The sequence below is a fragment of the Carcharodon carcharias genome, chromosome 10 (assembly GCF_017639515.1).
Source record: "Carcharodon carcharias isolate sCarCar2 chromosome 10, sCarCar2.pri, whole genome shotgun sequence".
NCBI lineage: Eukaryota > Metazoa > Chordata > Chondrichthyes > Lamniformes > Lamnidae > Carcharodon > Carcharodon carcharias.
Genome location: NC_054476.1, coordinates 168,983,433 through 169,001,508, shown reverse-complemented (window position 1 = coordinate 169,001,508; position 18,076 = coordinate 168,983,433).

Sequence of the window (18,076 nt, the reverse complement as noted above, 5' to 3'; positions counted from 1 at the left end):
TTAATGATTTTTTATTTTTCTATTTCTAAAATTTGAAAACCTTTAAGCTGCACTTAGCCTCAGGGAGATGTGCGCATGCGTGAAAGAGCGCAGTCTCACTTTTGGGGAATCCCCCCACCCCTCCCCCGCACAGGGAGCGCATAGCGCTTCCCACCGGACATCACGCTGGGTGGGTCTTAATTGGCTTGTCCACTTAAAATGGCGGTGGGGCCCGTTTGTCTGGCAGGGATCATCTCCCCACCCACCAGAGATTGGGTCAGGCCCACCCTCCCACCCGATAGGCAGAAAATTCAGCCCCAGGAGTTTCCACAGTTATTTAAAAAGGGAAAGAGCACTCAGAGTGAGCATTGGTCCTCTACCAAGTGAGTCTGGGGAATTAATAATAGAAAATAAGGTAATGGCGGATGAATTAAACAGATATTTTATATCCGTTTTCACTGTAGATTATACAAATAACATCCCAAGAATAAATGCATCAAGAAGTGAAAGGAAGGGAGGAACTTAAAACAATTAGAATTACCGGGGAAAGAGTACTGAGAAAATTATTAGAGCTAAAAGCTGACAAGTCCCCTGCTGCTGATGGACTTCATCTTAGGGTCTTAAAAGAAGTAGCTGCTGAGATAATAGATGCATTAGTTTTAATTTTCCAGAACTCCCTAGATTCTGGAAAGGTCCCATCCGATTGGAAAAAAGTGAATGCAATTCCTCTATTCAAGATAGGAGGGAGACAGAAAGCAGGAAACTACAGGCCAGTTAGCTTAACAGCTGTCATAGGGAAAAAGTTGGAATGTATTTTTAAGGAGGTTATAGCTGAGAACTTAGAAAATTTCAGTATTGCTCACAAGAATACCAATATAAGGGAAAAACAACAATTTATACTATATGAGAAGAGAGTGTTGATTGGCTAGCAAGTGGACTCCAGTAGAGGCACTGCCATAGAGAATGCACCAGTTGATGGTGACTGACAGTTAACTGCCAAGCAGGTAACAGGGCCCTTGCAGACGAAAGAATATATACACATATATACTCATGTACACCTGTTTCAGCTAAACAAAGTAAGTGACAGCCATTCACTGACTCATTCCTCGGGGGAATGCCTTGACCAATCAGAGTCAAGCTGCCTCATTTAAATTTCAGACAATACTTGGCAGTTAACTGTCAGTCACCATCATTTGGTGCATTCTCCATGGCAATGCTTCAGCCATATAAATTGTTGTTTTCCCTTTATATTGGTATTATTGTGGTGTCCTGATGAGTGCAAGACAAAAAGCTTCGACATGTCTCTTTTTTCAGCAATACTCAAGTTCTGTACTACCAAACGACTAATATAAAATTTTGATGAGATCAGGCAGAGTCAATATGATTTTATGAAAGGGAAATTGTGTTTTGACTAATTTGTTAGAGTTCTTTGAGGAAGTAGCAAGTAACATTTTTTGTTTGTGCTTTTTCTCTCTCTCTTAATCCACCCTTCCTTTCCCTCTCTTGATTTCTCTTTCTGTACCTGATTTGCCAGTGATCTCACACATTCTGAATCACCTTCCATTTCGGTCTATTTCTCAATTTAAAATCTCAGTCCTTTCATCTCATCGGTTAAGCAGATGCACAGTTGGTCGCTTTGTTCACCAAGGTCCCAGGTACACTGTTGCCTTTGCTGCACCATTATCAGCTTGCACTTCCAGCAACCTAAAAGCTTAATATGCCTGAGTGTGTCTGATTAAAAGGGTGTGAGATGACCTGCTTCAACAAATTCTGGATCAATAAAAATAATAGTAGGGAAACAAAGAGTAGGCGTAAATGGGACGTTTTCTGGTTGGCAAGATGTAATGAGTGGAGTGCCACAAGGATCAGGGCTGGGGCCTCAACTATTTACAATCTATATTAACGACTTGGATGATGCTAAATTTGCTGACGATACAAAGATAAGGTAGGAAAGTAAGTTGTGAAGTCTGAAAGGAGTCTGCAAAGACAAGTTAAGTGAGTGGGCAAAAATTTGGCAGATTCAGTATAATGTGGGAAATTGTGAACTTGTCCACTTTGGCAGAAAGAATAAAAAAGCAGCATGTTATTTAAATGGGAGAGACTGCAGAACTCTGAGGTACACAGGAATCTGGGTGTCCTGGTACATGCAACACAAAAAGTTAGTACACAGGTACAGCATGTAATTTGGAAGGCAAATGGAATGTTGCCTTTTATTGCAAGGGTAGTGGAATATAAAAGTAAGTATATTTTGCTACATTTGTACAGGACACTAGTGAGACTGTATCTGGAGTAGTGTACATTTCTGCTCTCCTTATTTAAAAAAGGACATAAATCATTAGAAGCAGTTCAGAGAAGGTTCCCTTGACTGATTCCGGGAATGAGGGTGTTATCCTATGAGGTTGGGCCTGTATCCATTGAAGTTTAGCAGATTGAGAGGTGATCTTATTGAAGCACCGTAAGATTCTTAGGGGACTTGATAGGGTAGATGCTGAAAGGATGTTTCCCTTGTGGGAGGGACTAGAATTAGAGGACACAGTTTGAAAATAAGGGGTCTCCCATTTAAGACAGAGATGAGATTTTTTTCTTTTAAAGGGTTGCAAGTCTGTGAAATCTCTTCTCCAGAGAGTGGAGGAGGCAGCATAAGTGAATATCTTTAAAGCTGAGTTAGATAGATTCTTGATTGACAAGGGAGTCAAAGGGTTTAGAGGATAGGAAAGAAACTGGAGTTGAGGCCACAATCAGATCAGCCTGTACGGAGTGGGGGGGGAGCGGGGTGGGGGGTGGGGTGTGGGAGAGGAAAGCATAGGTTTGACTAGGAGAGGAAGGTGCCAGGAGGAGGGAAGGAGTCTGTTGGGGGCGGGGAGTTGGTGGGGTGGGGGGTGGGGGGTGGGTGGGTGGGGGGGGGAGGCTGGGGGAGGAGGGGTAGGGTGGTGGCAGGGAAGGAGTCAGGTGTCCGGTGTGGGGGGTAAGGTTGGGGGAGGAAGGAGTAGGGGGAGAAATGGGTGGAGGATGTCCAGGTGAATGTGCAAGGGAGGGGCCTGTGGAGCTGATGACTGCCTCCTGGGGAGTGAAATGAGGGCGGGTGTGGTAGGAGGGAATGGTCAGAATGAGAGGGGACATTGTGAGTTGGGAGGGTGGGAAGACAAGGGTCAATCGTAGCAATAAAAGGGACTGTGAGGGTGGTTGGTGGGGACTCGGAGGCAGACATGGACCCAGGGGTGGGAAGGTGGTGGTCGGGGAGGTCACTGTGATGGGGGTAGTATTCTCGGGAAGGTAGGGAACATACACATCCTCACCAGTCAGTGCGATGGCACACCCCTCTAAGCAAGTGAGGAGCCTAATGTGGACCTCTCCCTGCTGTTGTGAGCCAGCTTCTCGTGCATGAAAACAGATGGAGAGAGTGTGAGCAGGACACATGGAATGTTTGTGTGGTGAGTGGAGCCATGGACAGGAAGAGGATGCGAGTTACCTGATGGAGATGTGAAGAGATATGTGTGAGAGTTAGTGGTGTTGTCCCTTCAGGTATGAGATCCTGTGGATGTGTTTGTGAGTGTGAGAGTTGGGAACAGTGACTTACCCTGACAGAAGAGATGAGACCATTCATCCTCTTTTGGCACTGAGTGGCTGTCCTCTTTTGCAGGCTGTTCGCACTGACCACTGCTTCTCATGCTGGATCGGTGACCTTGCTGCTGGCCGTCGTGCAGAGTAGGGGTAAAGGACATTTTTATTTATTCATTGGATGTGGCTAGACATCATGTAGGCTAGAGCAGGTAAGGGAGCAGATTTCCTTCCCTGAAGAACATTAGTGAGCGAGATGGGTTTTTACAACAATCGACAATGAGTTTCATGAGTTATTAGACTTTAGATTCCAGATTTTTATTGAATTCAAATTCCATCTTGGCGGGATTCAAACCTGTGTCCCCAGAGCATTACTCTGAGTCTCTGGATTACTAGTCCAGTGACAAAACTCTGCCATCACCTCCCCCACTTCCTGGTGTGTGCACTCTAGCATTGTGATCACAGTGAATAATGTGTGCCCTGTTGAAGTATGTCTCTAATTATCTTGCTCAGGCCATCATAGAATGTTTCTTTGACCTCATCTGTATGTATCATTGTTGGAGCATTGGCGCTAATGAGTGTTGCATGCTGGTTACTGACAAGACTTAAACAAAGAACCCAATTCCTGTAGGAAGTGAGTCAAGCTTGTGTGCCAGGTCAGACTGAATGGCAAAGCCTATGCCTGACTGATGAGTCTTTGGACTTGCCAGTCCAGTAGAGTGTGTGGCCTATACCAACCTCAAGGTGAGATTCTTCAGCGAGCATTGTTTCACTCAGAATGGCTATGTCGATGCTGTACCTGCCCAGCATTCTGGATATGAGGACTGTTCTGTGCTCTGGTCTTGTATTGCTGTCTAAAAATGTTCTGACCTTCCATGAACCCAACTTCAGACGATGACTCGCTGTCTTGTTCTTTACATTTCGATCGCAGTGAATAGATGACCAGCCTGGAGCAGTGACCTGGCAGGTGCACGGAGAGCAGAGCTGTACCAAGAAATGTCTGCTCCGTTACCTCAGGATACAAACCCCACATCTGCCCCGGTCTGTGGGGAGCGACCATCACCCTGAGGTCACCTGTGTGCAGGGTTCTGACTGAAGACTGCCAATAGCATCCTCTACCTGTCCCCCATCACCACAGGGCTTGGTATGTCTGATGTTTCGGTGACTTGCCGAACAACCTGCATGTTGAGTATATTCAGATGGGAAGGATTTGTGCAGGGCCTCTCCCACTCCCTTGTGCAAGGCAGCTAATACAACACTGGTGCAATGTATGGCCCAAGGCACAGTGTTACAGACAGGGGAGCAGCAAAACTGAACTTCCTTATTCTCACACAATCTGTCCGTAAGCAGAGGTGTTTTTTTTTTGTTTAAAATAGGCTGTGGCGCTTATTCCAAAAACCCTTGGGACAGAATTTTACATCCCATGGGCGGGCACGCGCCCAACAAAATCAGGAGTAAAATGGTGTGAGAAGACATTGGGTGAGCGTCCTGATGTCATCGCGCACTTGCACGATATTTCGCTTGGTGGGCACATGCAAAAGTTGGAGGTGTGCCCACTGACAAGTAAGAGGGGAATTAAGCCCATTAACAGCGTAATTGGCTCTGATTTTTCGTTGCCCGTCCAACCTTATGGTTGGCAGACGGGCGAATTGATCAGGTGGCCTTTGCATTTTTCATCAAACTCCATCCAAGGGCGAGATGAAATTTCTGTGATGAAATAAAATTGAAATAAATTTCTGCAAACAGCACCTTTCTCAGCTATATTTTCGGGCGGTTGATTACGATGCATGGACACTTTTTTTTCAGCTTTTAAGACCTTTAGTTCAGCTTTCTCAGGTCTCCGGCTCCCTGAGGCAGCTCTCAGCCTTCAGGGAGTTTTCTCGCAGCGCTCACCCACGCCCACGGAAACAGCATCACCCCCCACGCTCTCCTTGTCCCCACTCTGGCAGCGCTCAGCATTTCAGCGTGTGTTTCACGCGGGCTGGTCGTTAATTGGCTGGCGTGAGACCGTGGTCGAGGGCCAATCGTGTTTGGCGGTCCGTTTCCTGACCGCTCCTGGGCACTCCCACCAAAGGTAAAATTCAGGCCTTGGTTTGTGTCGTCAATTTTTAAATTAACTCGCAGCAAACTCTCTGAGAAGTAAATCAAACCTGGGGGATAATCGCAACTTCAACAAAGATACACACACACACACACACACACACAAGTATACAGTAAGGTGGATAGAAAAATGGGGGGCTGGGATTTACAACTATGAAGAACTTAACAGGTAACAGAACCGCAAAAATAGATATCGGTTCACGTAATTTCTAGAATTCAGAAAGTCCAAATTCAGAGGGGTTTCCCTCATGGGAGGTTTCCAGTTCATGCGGGTTTCTGACTGAGGGCAGAAGTACAGAATTCTTTTAATATGATGGTGCCACGGTGAGATGAGGTTGAAATTCAGAGACTTATTCCACTTGGCAAGTGGTGGCCAGCGGCTTCCAGACAAACAGGCTTTGAGGAGGGCTTGTTACAGGCTGCTTGGTTAGCCTGGAGTCCTGCTGTCAGAGGTTGGCAGGTTGGAGATCAATCAGCAGATTGGCCTGCATCTGAATTCTCAACTGCATAAAGAGATTTCAAAATGGCCACTTGAGTCAAGTGAATGCCTTCCTCCACAATGATTTCATAAAGGGATGTTTATCTGGTGTCTGGATCTGGCTTTTGTTTTATGGCTTATTGTATCCCCTCTGAAGGAGTCATTATCCATATTAATTCCCCCGTTCTGGGTAGCTATTGTTTTGCAGGTCCCTTGGACTTCACTAGAGAGGTAGGCTTGTAAAGATGCAAATGATGTCCATTTCCTTTAAATAGTTCCTTTTTGAAATGGACCTTCACAGTCCCAGAAGAGAAATTCCATGAGCAACATGTCAGGGCATGTCTCCAGTGGGGTTCATATAAATCCTTAGTGGTCACCTTACAATTTAAGACATCAGATGACGTGTGGCAGCCATCGTTTGGTTCAGCAAAGTTCATTTTTAAAAAAGCAAAAAAAGAATAAAGTTTGATTTACATACTTTATGACTTTTTTCATGTCTTACTGATATGTCAGTAACATCTCAAAGGACGCAGGTTTATTTTGGAGTTGTTCTTCTAGGTGAGCTGCAGAGCAGGCTAAAGAGCTTTATCTGTCCTTGACATTACTATCCAGTCCATTGGCACTATTTGTGACCTTCTGCACTGTCAGCCAACATATACCTTACTAATGAACTCCTAGCTGGGGATTTTGAAATCAGAGTTACATTCTCCTAGGTAGCTTGCCAGTAACGCTGATGACCCATACCAACCTGGAACCGCCTGGGTTAGAGGTGCCACACAGTCACCTCACACCCCTGCCCACAGTTCTAAACAGGGATCAAAACATGAGGCGGGCAGTAGGGGTTTGATAAGGAGAAGCTATTTGAGGTGATGACCATATGGGACCTTTGTGAATGAAGAGCACCTCAACTCTCTTCATCATCCTGGTCCTTCCTAACCCTTTGACCCCACTTTGGTGATGGCGTGTATGTAAATATAGAAGTCAACTCAGGGTAAAGCAGGAAGTTATGAATTGTCAGGTTCAATCAGGGCGAAAGGGATTGGGGACAGGAAATAGAATATCTAATGAGAGTCGAATAGGATTGGCTTCTGTTTTGTCAGTGTTTAAAAGGTTGAAATTCTGGACGAATTGATAGTGAATTGGCAGCCAAGAACACAGTTGAAAAGCAGGTAAAAGCTGAAAATCCGAAGTAGAACTTGTTGGAAATAGTATCTATAAAGGGAAACTGTTACTGATATTTTGGTGTGTAACCATTCATCAGAACTGAAAATTGAAAGATAAATGGGTATTTCAGCAAATTTGGGAAAAGAATAGCAGAAAAGGAGGGGGAAGGAGAGAGAATCAGCAACTATCCCAATTATAGAGGAGTTGAAATTTGTAGAAAATTTGAAAATTTAATAGTAAACTGTTAGATGATATAAATTAAACACAATTAAATATTAAATATAAATTAAATATAAATTGTTGTTGACATCTTTTGATGATCTGCTTCTATCACTGCTTGTTTGTCCCTACAACCACACCCCCCCCTCCACCTCTCTCTCTCTCTCTCTCTCCGCCCCCCCCACACACACACCTTAAAACCAGCTTATATTTCAACTCTTTCTTGGACTCGAACTCAAGTTCTGTCGAAGGGTCATGAGGACTCGAAACGTCAACTCTTTTCTTCTCCGCCGATGCTGCCAGACCTGCTGAGTTTTTCCAGGTAATTCTGTTTTTGTTTTGGTTGAGATGATATAAATGTTCATCAGTGAGCAGATGCAGAGAAATGACAATAGCATAAGAAGCGAGAGCAAGCAGACTTGGCAGAGTTCTACACAAACTAGAAGGTAAGAGAAACACAGTTACCTGGATTTTTTGTGGGGCTTCTCCTGATCCAAAGCAGGAAGATTGGCAGAACAATTGGAGAGTTAGCATAAACAGCTGTCCGTTGATCTTTCACTGAAGTCATGGCAGGAGTTAAAGAGAACCTCCACAAAACCTCTCCCCCATTCTGTCTACTGGAAGAAAGAAGCACAAAAAAAAATCAACAATACAGGCTGAGATCTTCACTGGTGCTGTCTTGTGCTGCTAACCCTTTCCCTCAAGCAGCGACACTGAGCTCAGAGATACACTTGTGGCAGGATGCACTATTTAGGATGCTGAGTGCAGATTAGTGAGCTGCTTTACAAAACATCTCTGTTTCAACTGAAAGTATGAATAGATATTAGAGGACAAGGGCTTCCTTGCAAAAGTGTACCTTGTTCCTGGACATGAGAAAAATATCTGAGCAAAGCCTAAAAACTTAATAGTTGGCAGAGGATTCCATTCTTAAGTATGCAAGAAGAAGCACATTTTTTGAAAAAAGGATCACAATGACAGAACCTTGTGGTATGCCAAAGGGATTGATTGTGTTGGGACAAGCAATGGACCACAGATGACAGGTGATAGGGGAGAAAGGAGTGGTCAATCATATCAAAGGCTGCAGAGAGAGATCTGGAAGGAATAGTGAGTGGGTTGTAGTTGAGACTGTGTAGGTATCTTGTTGTAGTAAATAATTCAGCTCGGTAACCAAATAACTGGGGGCAGCCTTACTGCAGAGTTGTTTTACATTTTGATAGTTCGTTGTTTTGTTCCATCAGTTAATACTTTTCTCAAATGGTTCTGGAATTTCTGACATCCAACAGCACAGAAGCAATGCTCAAATAGTAATGACTTCACTGAGAAAATTTTGAAAAAAAAAGTACTATTATAGCCTTTGACTTTTAAGGGATGAAAGTATCCCTGCTGCAGTTGGGATTATAGTTCATACATTAATTAACTAGATATCAATCCACAGGCTAGGGATGTGTAATTAAAGGTCAATTTTCTCACTGGTTGTTCAGAATGAGGAAAAAAACCCACTAGAAATTTCAGTCTAGGGTATGGTCACAATACTGTTTGGATTAAATTTGTTGACAGTTCATGACTTTTTAAAATTACTGATGAAGTCTTATTACTCTTGTGATAGAGCATTGGATTTTCAACCAGAATGTTGATTGTCTCTCAAAATTGGAATTGATTTCACACCCAGCATTGAATATTGTTATTGGGGCTTTGGAAATTAAACTACATGGCACTCCATCTCTTGTGGTGACTGAAAAAAATTCCCACCTCGCAGAAATATGACATTGTCAGTATGTGTAAAGAGCAGCACTGACAGCTTCTGTGGAGAAATCTGTGGCACAGACAAGATGGAAGGAGAATAATGTCAGGGTTGGGTGGGAGAAAGATTAGAAAAGGAAGATATTGGGAGGATGTAAAGATGATTTAACAGAATGCACATGGAGCTTTTTGTTTTGTAGCACAGGAGGTTGATTTCTGTCAAGAGCTCAGTTGTCCTGTGTGATTGACAGCTCTCAGCAATATAATATGAATATTAAGCATATAAGTAAAGAAAAGCAAGGCAACCAAAAGAACAGGAACCTTGTTGCAAATTCTAGGCATCCTGGAATCAGAAATTGGCTTGTTCACCTCCAGCACTCCACCCTCCCTGCACCACTTCCAAAAAGTCACTAATTGTAAGGTGGGATGTGATTATAACACTCAAGATTCACTGACTGCTCTTTGATGTTTGTTTAGATAATGTAAATTGAAACAAAAATCTCCTTAATTCAGTATTACTTCCTGTTGTGTAGAAGGTCGCGATGATGTATAATTAAGGTAATAACGATGTACTAAATTGAATATAATGGCCTGGATTTTTGCAGTAGTACTGGCAAATTGTCAGCGTTGGCCTCCTCTGAAACTGACAGCTTCTGGAGCTCAAATGTGCACATTTAAATGCAGAATATCCAGAAGTTGCTGTCAGTAATTCTACGCTTCTCCAGATTCTATGCTTCTCAAGAAGGTGCATTGTTGAGGAAATCCAGACTACAATCAATTGGAAAGCATTGAACTGGTGAGGATTAGCCCTTTTACCCTCCAAATGTCACTGTAAACCCCTTGAAAAAGTTACACTTATTGTTGGATGAAGTATAGCAGGGTATTTAATGGTGCACTAAGTTCATAATTACAGATAAACACTCTCACTGGCCCTGAAATAATTATTTTATATTTATATTTCATGTTTTTTCATTTAATAAAAATTCAATATTTTTAAAATAATTTTTCAAAGTGCATTTATATTTTAGTTTCTACCTTAATGCTGTGTATATGTCCCAATCATTCATTTCACTATTCTTAAAATTTAAAATTAGAAGTAAGATTCGGTAGTTTTTATTTCCTAGTTTGCTGCTTGTGAGAATGTTTCATTGCAATTGGCTGCTTGTCCTGCTTGATGACATCATTGCTGCTGGACACTTGACTTGACGCCACATTCAAACTGATGTCAGGCAAGAAGAAATCCATGCCACAGTGATTGTTAGATTTTTGGGCAGCTTCCCTTGAGGCTAGCAGTGGGTGCTGTTGCTTCACTATAGTAAAGGTTGCAGCTTCTTCAACGAGTGCTTAAGTTTCCAGTTTAGAGTTTGATTTATTTATGTTTAACGCCCCAGAAGTGTTTGGTATAGACAGGGACCTATAACATAGCTAACCTCAAAATATGTTTAATGACGTTTTTCCCAGCTCGAAAGTCAATAAAAATGCAGCCAATACCATTATCATAGCTGCAGTCTTGCCTCCAGCCGGTTCTGTCCTAAAAGGTCACTCTCTGTTCCTTATTCAGGAATTTTAAAAAGCAGCAGGAGACCACACTAGAGCAATTAGTAGACAAATCACTGCTGTCACCACAGCCAATTTAAAACAAAATGTTATTCATAGAATGTGAGGCCCCACTGGGAATTATTGCCCAGTATCCAGCCAATCAAAACCTATAAAAAGCACAATCAACTCATTTGGTAGATGTTATATAAACAGAATTGATTAGCAGTTATCTGCCCTTTGCTTGTGGCTGTTTTCCTTTGCTTCTGCTGTTCAATTTTCCTCTTCTTCTGCCTATTTCCCCCTTATTATTTTTATTGATCCAGATTTTGTTGAAGCAGTCATCTCGCACCCTTTTAATCAGACGCATTCAGGCACATTAAGCTTTTAAGTTGCTAGAAGCACAGGCTGATAATGGTGCAGCAAAGGCAACAGGGCATCTGGGACCTTGGTGAACAAAGCGACCAACTGTGCGTATCCTTAACCGTTGAGATTAAAGGACTGAGATTTAAAATTGAGAAATAAACAGACTGAGAAGGAAGGTGGTTAGGAATGTGTGAGATTACTGGCAATCAGATACAGAAAGAGAAATCAAGAGAGGGAAAGGAAGGTTGGATTAAAAGGGAGAGAGAGAGAGAAAAAGCACAAAGAAAAAACAAGAAAATAAATTAAAGTTTGGCGTTTTTTAACTAGTCATGAAAAATTCACCACCTGGAGGAATGAGGCTTCACATTTTTAATTGTTCACTTTCTGTGCAAAAGAGGTTGATTATCTTCAAGAATCATCACATTTCTAAAAAGGGTACATGCACTATTAATTAATAAGCTTCTGTGGCAAGTTTAATGGGCAATTAATGTGCAAATGCAGCAACTTAATGGAACTCATGGGGAAATTAAGGGCAAAGTGCTGTTTTTCCAAAGCTAATATGGAGTGGCACAGATGGGCTTAGCAACTTGTGGTGATTCGCAATTCACAGGCCATTTTTTTCTCCTTGGCCACAGGTTGTTGGTTGTTTTATGCATTGACATCGACATGCATCATTCAAATACATTATTTTTCAACAAAATCTGGGCCATTGACTTAATGCATCCTTCCATGTCTTTTGTCAGTTTTTTCTGCCCTTCTACATTTGGCTATTTTGAAGTGCCAAGATGAAGGTCCCTTTGCCAAGATACAAAAAAGTCGCACTTGAAACCAGTATTTTTCAATATAGACTGTGATAACTGCATGATTAACTTTGAAGTGCATCAAAGTGAAAGTAAATGTTCTATTACCTGCTTATGATAAGTTATCAAAAGATTTATTGAAATAAATTCCAGTCTTGATAATCTCCTCAGTTTCCTTCAGTTGGAAATTTAAATGCCTTATTCTTAAACATAGGATAACTGATTTTTTTAAGAACATAAACTGCTCCATTAGGCTTAGGATTGATCAACCCTCTCAGGTAGAAGTAAAAGATCTCATGGCGTTATTTTAAAGAAGGACAGAGAAGTTCTCCCTAGTTTCCAGCCAATATTTACCTCTCAACTAACATCACCCAAAACAGATTATCTCATCATGAAGAACATAAGAAATAGGAGCAAGAGTAGGCCATATGGCCGCTGTGAGTCTGTTCTGCCACCATTCAATAAGATGATGGCTGATCTTTGACTCCAGCTCTATTTTCTCACCCGATCCCTATATCTCGTTGCTGTTTGTGGGAACTTGTTGTGTGCAAATTGGCTGCCCTGCTTCCTACATTGCAATGATGACCACACTTCAAGAAGTACTTCATTGACTGTAAAGCACTTCTTGAGGTACTAAAGGTGCTATATAAATGCAAGCTCTCTCTTTACTGGAGCTGTATCAATTAATTAGACCTCATTATGTGATTATTTTGGCACTAATGAAAAGAAATATCAATTTTCTATCTTTGTGAGGCATTTTAAAATCATACTCCATTTAGTATTTGCCGTTTTAAGTTTCAGTAAGATTTGTGATATTGTAGCCCATTTTAATAATACCTTTTATTCTGTGAAATTTAATATTAATTGAAATGATAATGACCATGTGAATCTGACTGTAGAAATAACTGATGTGTGGATAATTGCCTTCCCCTTGCTTCACCTCATCAAAGAGAACATTTTTCAGGCATTCTAGATCGCTAACAAAGTTGGAATTATTAAAAGTGCAGATAACACTGTTATTACAACTCTAAAAGCAGACTTACAACTTCGAAGAGTCACATTGGACTCAAAACATTAATTCTGTTTCTTTTCTTCACTCATTCATGCAATGTGGGCATTGCTGGCTGGGCCAGCATTTATTGCCCATCTCTAGTTGCCCTTGAGAAGGTGGTGGTGAACTGCCTTCTTGAGCCGCTGCAGTCCATGTGGTGTAGGTACACCCACAGTGCTGTTAGGAAGGGAGTTCCAGGATTTTGACCCAGTTACAGTGAAGGGATGGCGATATATTTGCAAGTCAGGATGATGAGGGGCTTGGAGGAGAACTTGCAAGTGGTGGTGTTCCCATGTGTCTGCTGCCCTTGTCCTTCTGGATGGTAGTGGTCATGGGTTTGGAAGGCGCTGTCTCAAGAGCCTTGGTGAGTTCTTGCAGTGCATCTGGTAGATGGTACACACTGCTGCTACTGTGCGTCAGTGGTGGAGGGATTGAATGTTTGTAGATGTGATCTTTGTCCTGGATGGTGTCAAGCTTCTTGAGTTTTGTTGGAGCTGCACTCACCCAGGCAGGTGGAGATTATTCCATCACATTTCTCTCTCCACAGATGCTGCTGTGCCTTCTAAGCTTTTCAAGCACTATTTTATTTCTCACAACCTTCCTCTGGTTATTTGCCAACACCTCTTGATAGAGCATGACATAATTGAGATGACCTGGTTTATAAGAAACCTCAACAATAGTCTTTGTGAGTCAGAAACTGGGAAATGTAGGCATGGCTCAGAATAACAATTATAAGCGACAACATTATATTGCATTTTGTGGTGCCTAATTACTTCTAGCTATCTCCATTTGATTCATATGGTACAAAAAGCAAGTTATCTTATGTTTTAGTCATTTATACTAACCTAAAAAAAGTACCAAAAGCTGATCAACTGCTTCAAAAGTGCTGTCAGAGCCCATCTTCCAGTTCCAGAGTGGGGCTCATTCTAAGACTATGATGTGTGAAAAATGTAGTTACCTGAGTCTCATTACCTAAAATGTCCAACATCTGTCACGTGCACTGAAGATGGTGGGTGAGAACATTATGAAAAAGGAAATTCAAATGCTGACAGAAATGAAATTGATAGTTTGTTTCTGGGGTATGTTCCTTGGAATGCTTTGCATCTTTATATGTAAACGATGTATTCAGGTTAATTCTCAGCACCTTTAATTTTTTTGACTAATTGATGTTTTAAATTTAAAAATAATTAAATCCAAGTGAGATTTATATTTTTGACAGGCAAAATGGTAAACTTCCACAAAATTAACCTCGGCAGTCACTGTGCTATATCCAATCCCTCTGCACTACTCCTTCCAGTTCCAGTTCATGGAGCCACTGCACCACATCCTGCTCTGTACCTTTTCATGGAGGCTTTCCCCCCTCCTACAAAACTTCCAATTCTAAACCCTTCTCCCCACTAACTCAGCTCAAACTGCTACCCATTCAAGCTAGCGCCCTTCTGCCCTCCTGTCCAGGTTGGCACCCCTTCTCTCCACTCCCACTTGGTTCAAGCTGGTACAATGTTTCCTCATTTTACACAAAGTATCTGTCCTACTTCTGCCCCTTCCCAGTTCCTTTCATTTCCCCAGCCCTCTTCCTCTTCATTACCACCCAGTTCTCTCCTTTACTGTTTCCAATGTTTGCCTTAATGTGATCCAATTCCCTCTTAATGACATCTAGTTCCTCTATTTTATTCATTCATGGGATGTGGACAACCTTGGCAAAACCAGCATTTATCACCCATCCCTAATTGCCCTTGAGAAGGTTGGAGTGTGGCTTAGGAGGGAACTTGCAGGTGGTGATGTTCCCATATGCCTGCTCCCTTGTCCTTCTAAGCAGTAGAGGTTGCAGGTTTGGAAGGTGATGTTGAAGAAGCCTTAGTGAGTTGCAGCAGTGCGTCTTGTAGAGAGTACACACCACTGACAGTGGTGGAGGGAGTGAATGTTTAAAGTATTGGATTGGGTGCCAAGCAAGCGTGCTGTTTCTCCTGGGAGGATGTTGAGCTTCTTGAGAGATGTTGGAGCTGCACTCATCCAGACAAGTAGAGACAATTCCATCACACTCCTGACTTGTACCTTGTAGTTGGTAGGAAGACTTTGGGAAATCAGGGAATGGGTTGCTCGCTACAGAATTCCCAGCCTCTGACCTACTCTTGTAGCTACAGTATTTTTTTGGCTGGCCCAGTAGTTTCTGGTCAATGGTGACCCCCAGGATGTTGATGATGGGAGAATCAGGGATGATAATGCTGTTGACTGCTAAGGGGAGATGGTTAGATTCTTTCTTGTTAGAGATAGTGTTGTCTGGTATGTGTTGATACAAATGTTAGTTGCCACTTATCAGTCCAAGCCTGAATATTGTCCAGGTCTTGCTGCATGTGGATATGGACTGCTTCAGTATCAGAAGAGTTACGAATAGAACTGAACATTGTGTAATCATTAGTGAACACCCCATTTCTGACCTAATGATGAAGGGAAGGTAATTGATAAAGCAGCTGAAGATGGTAGGGTCCAGGACACAGCCCTGAGGAACTCCTGCAACAATGTCCTGGCTGAGATGATTGGCCTCCAACTACCACAATCATCTTCTTCTGTACTAGTTGTTATTCCAGACAATTATTGATATCTGTTGACCCTTTACTGCTATCCATTTCCCTCTTATTCCCATATTTTGTCCCTCCTTCATTGCCATTCATATCCCGCCTTTGTTTGCACCCATTGATCTCCTTCCTGGCACCCCAGTTCTTTCTGAGCCTGCCTCCTAATGGGAAAAACTGGGAATCCTCTCTTAACATGGGTCTGGCCACTATTGCAGTGACTCTTGTTCTTCCAAGAATTCCTGCTTACAGTATAGTGTCCGGGATCACTGCTATTAGTGAGGAGACAAAGGCCCCAGCCTGGTGTATTGGCAGCTGAACTTGGATAGGATAGAGTAGGATTGTGGTGAGGACTTTGACAAGAATGAAGTGGAGCATAAACGAGAACAAAGAAGCATTGAAGGCAAAGGGTGAGCTTTCAGTTAGTAAATGTTGACAAATTTACCAGGCCCCAAAATGTTACTGTTTGTGTGAAGGGTTGAAGACAGATGCAGATGCTAATTTCCAACATCAGTAACACCAGATTGCAATCTGCACTTCACTTCTGAACAGTCATATGTCAAAAAATAAATGATCTGGTCATTATCATATTGCTGTTTGTGGGATTGCACTGTGTGCCAATTGGCTGCTGAATTTCCTACTATGCAACAGTGCCTATACTTCAAAAAGTACATCATTGGCTGTGAAGCACTTTGTGAGATCTGGGGGCGTTGTATAAATGCAAGTCTTTTTCAATGTGTTAATGTGAATCTCTGTAATTCTTCCAAAGCTATCCATCATCAGTACCCAATAGGTGGAAAAGCAACTTATTCCTTGGTTAATGCTTCATCAGTGGCTAATGTTAGTGGGCTCTAGGAGACAAACGATAGAGCCAGCCCTGATCTGCTTTCTCCTATTGCCCCCCTCTCTCCCCCATCAGGTTAGGGTTTGACTCCTCTCATAACATTGCATCCTGGGCCATTTGAAACCTGGAGCTCAGGGGAATTGGGGAATTGGAGCCAATACTATTGTATATTGTGTACATTGGTACTCTAGTGGACGGAGTGTGTAAAAGATGTTAAATTCTCAAACTCCATAACAGCATTCTTTACTAATATGTTAATTATATCACAGACAGGATGTTTGGATAAGGAATCACAGAAGATGTTGCACCTGCCTGGAGTGGGGGAGGGGTTGGAGGGGAATGGGAGGGGGGTTGGAGGTGGAGGGTAGGGCGTGTGATGGGGGTGCGTGTAAGGAGTGAGTGCAAGGGGGGAGTGACGGGTCGGGGGGGGGGGGCAGAAAGAAAGTGTTGGGGAGGCGGGGTGGGGGGGAGAAAGAGAGTACCGGGGGGTAGGTGGTTGAGGGGGAAAAAGAGTACCGGCGGGGGGGTGGTGGGGTGGTGGTTGGGGGGGGGGTGTTGAAGAGTGCTAGGGGGGGGGAGTAGTGGAGGGATGGAAAGACTGCTGGGGGGAGGAAGAGTGCTGGGGTGGGGGGAGGGAAGGGGGGGAGGAATAGTGTCGGGTGGGGGGGGGGGGGGGAGTGTGAGAGAGGGGAGTGGGTGGGGGAAGCACGGGAGGTTAGTGGCAAGAGTGGGAAGGGGGAGTGGAGGGAGAGGGAAGGGGATAGAAGGGCGTGGGAAGGGGGGGCGGGGGATGTGGGAGGGTTGTGGGATGGTTGGTGGAGTGTGAGGGGGGGAGGTCCGGGAGGGAGCGTGAGGGTGGGAGTGGTGGGGGTGGGGAGGGGCAGTGGGAATGTTGGGGGAGAGGAAAGGGAGTTGGTGGGAGTATAAAGGGAAGCTGGGAAGGCGGGTGTGTGTACGAGGGCTATGGGATGGGGTGGAGTGGGAGGGGGGTGGGTGGATTTGGGAGGGGGTGATGGGAGTAGGAGGTGGGTTGGGGGAAGGAGTGGGAGGGAGGGGGAGAGGGTGTGGGGGAAGTGGAGTGGGAAGGGAGTGGGGGAGTGAGACAGAGGAGGGGGGGGCGGTGGATGGGGGTTTGGCAATGGGAGGCGAGAGGAAAGTGGGTGGGGGAGTTAGTGGGTGGGATTGGGGGTTGGGGGAGTGGGAGGGGGGAGTGTGTGAAGAGGGTGGGGGGTAGTAGTAGGAGGGAGATGTGGGGGGAGAGTGGGAGGAGAGAATGGAAGGGTGTGGGGGGAGTGGGAGGAGGCGGGGACGGGGTTGGAGTTGGGGGGAGGGTGGGGTGGAAGTGGGAGGGAGGGTGGCAGGGAATGGGAGTGGGTGGGGGGCAGGGCAGTGGGAGTGGCAATGGTGGGGAGAGTGGAAGAAGTGGGGGTGGAGTGGGAGGGGGTTGGGGGGGGATGGGAATGGGGGAGTGGGAGTAGGTTGGGGGTAGGGGGTGATGGGGAGGAGTGGGGGCCGTGTGAGGGGAGTTAGGGGGAGTGGGAGGGTGTAATTGGGAGAGGGCATTGGAAAGTAGGGGGGATGAGTGGGAGGGGAGTGGGGGGAGTGCAGGTGTGGGAGGGGGGAGAGTGATGTGGGTGGGGGATTGGGAGAATGGTGCGGGGGATGGTG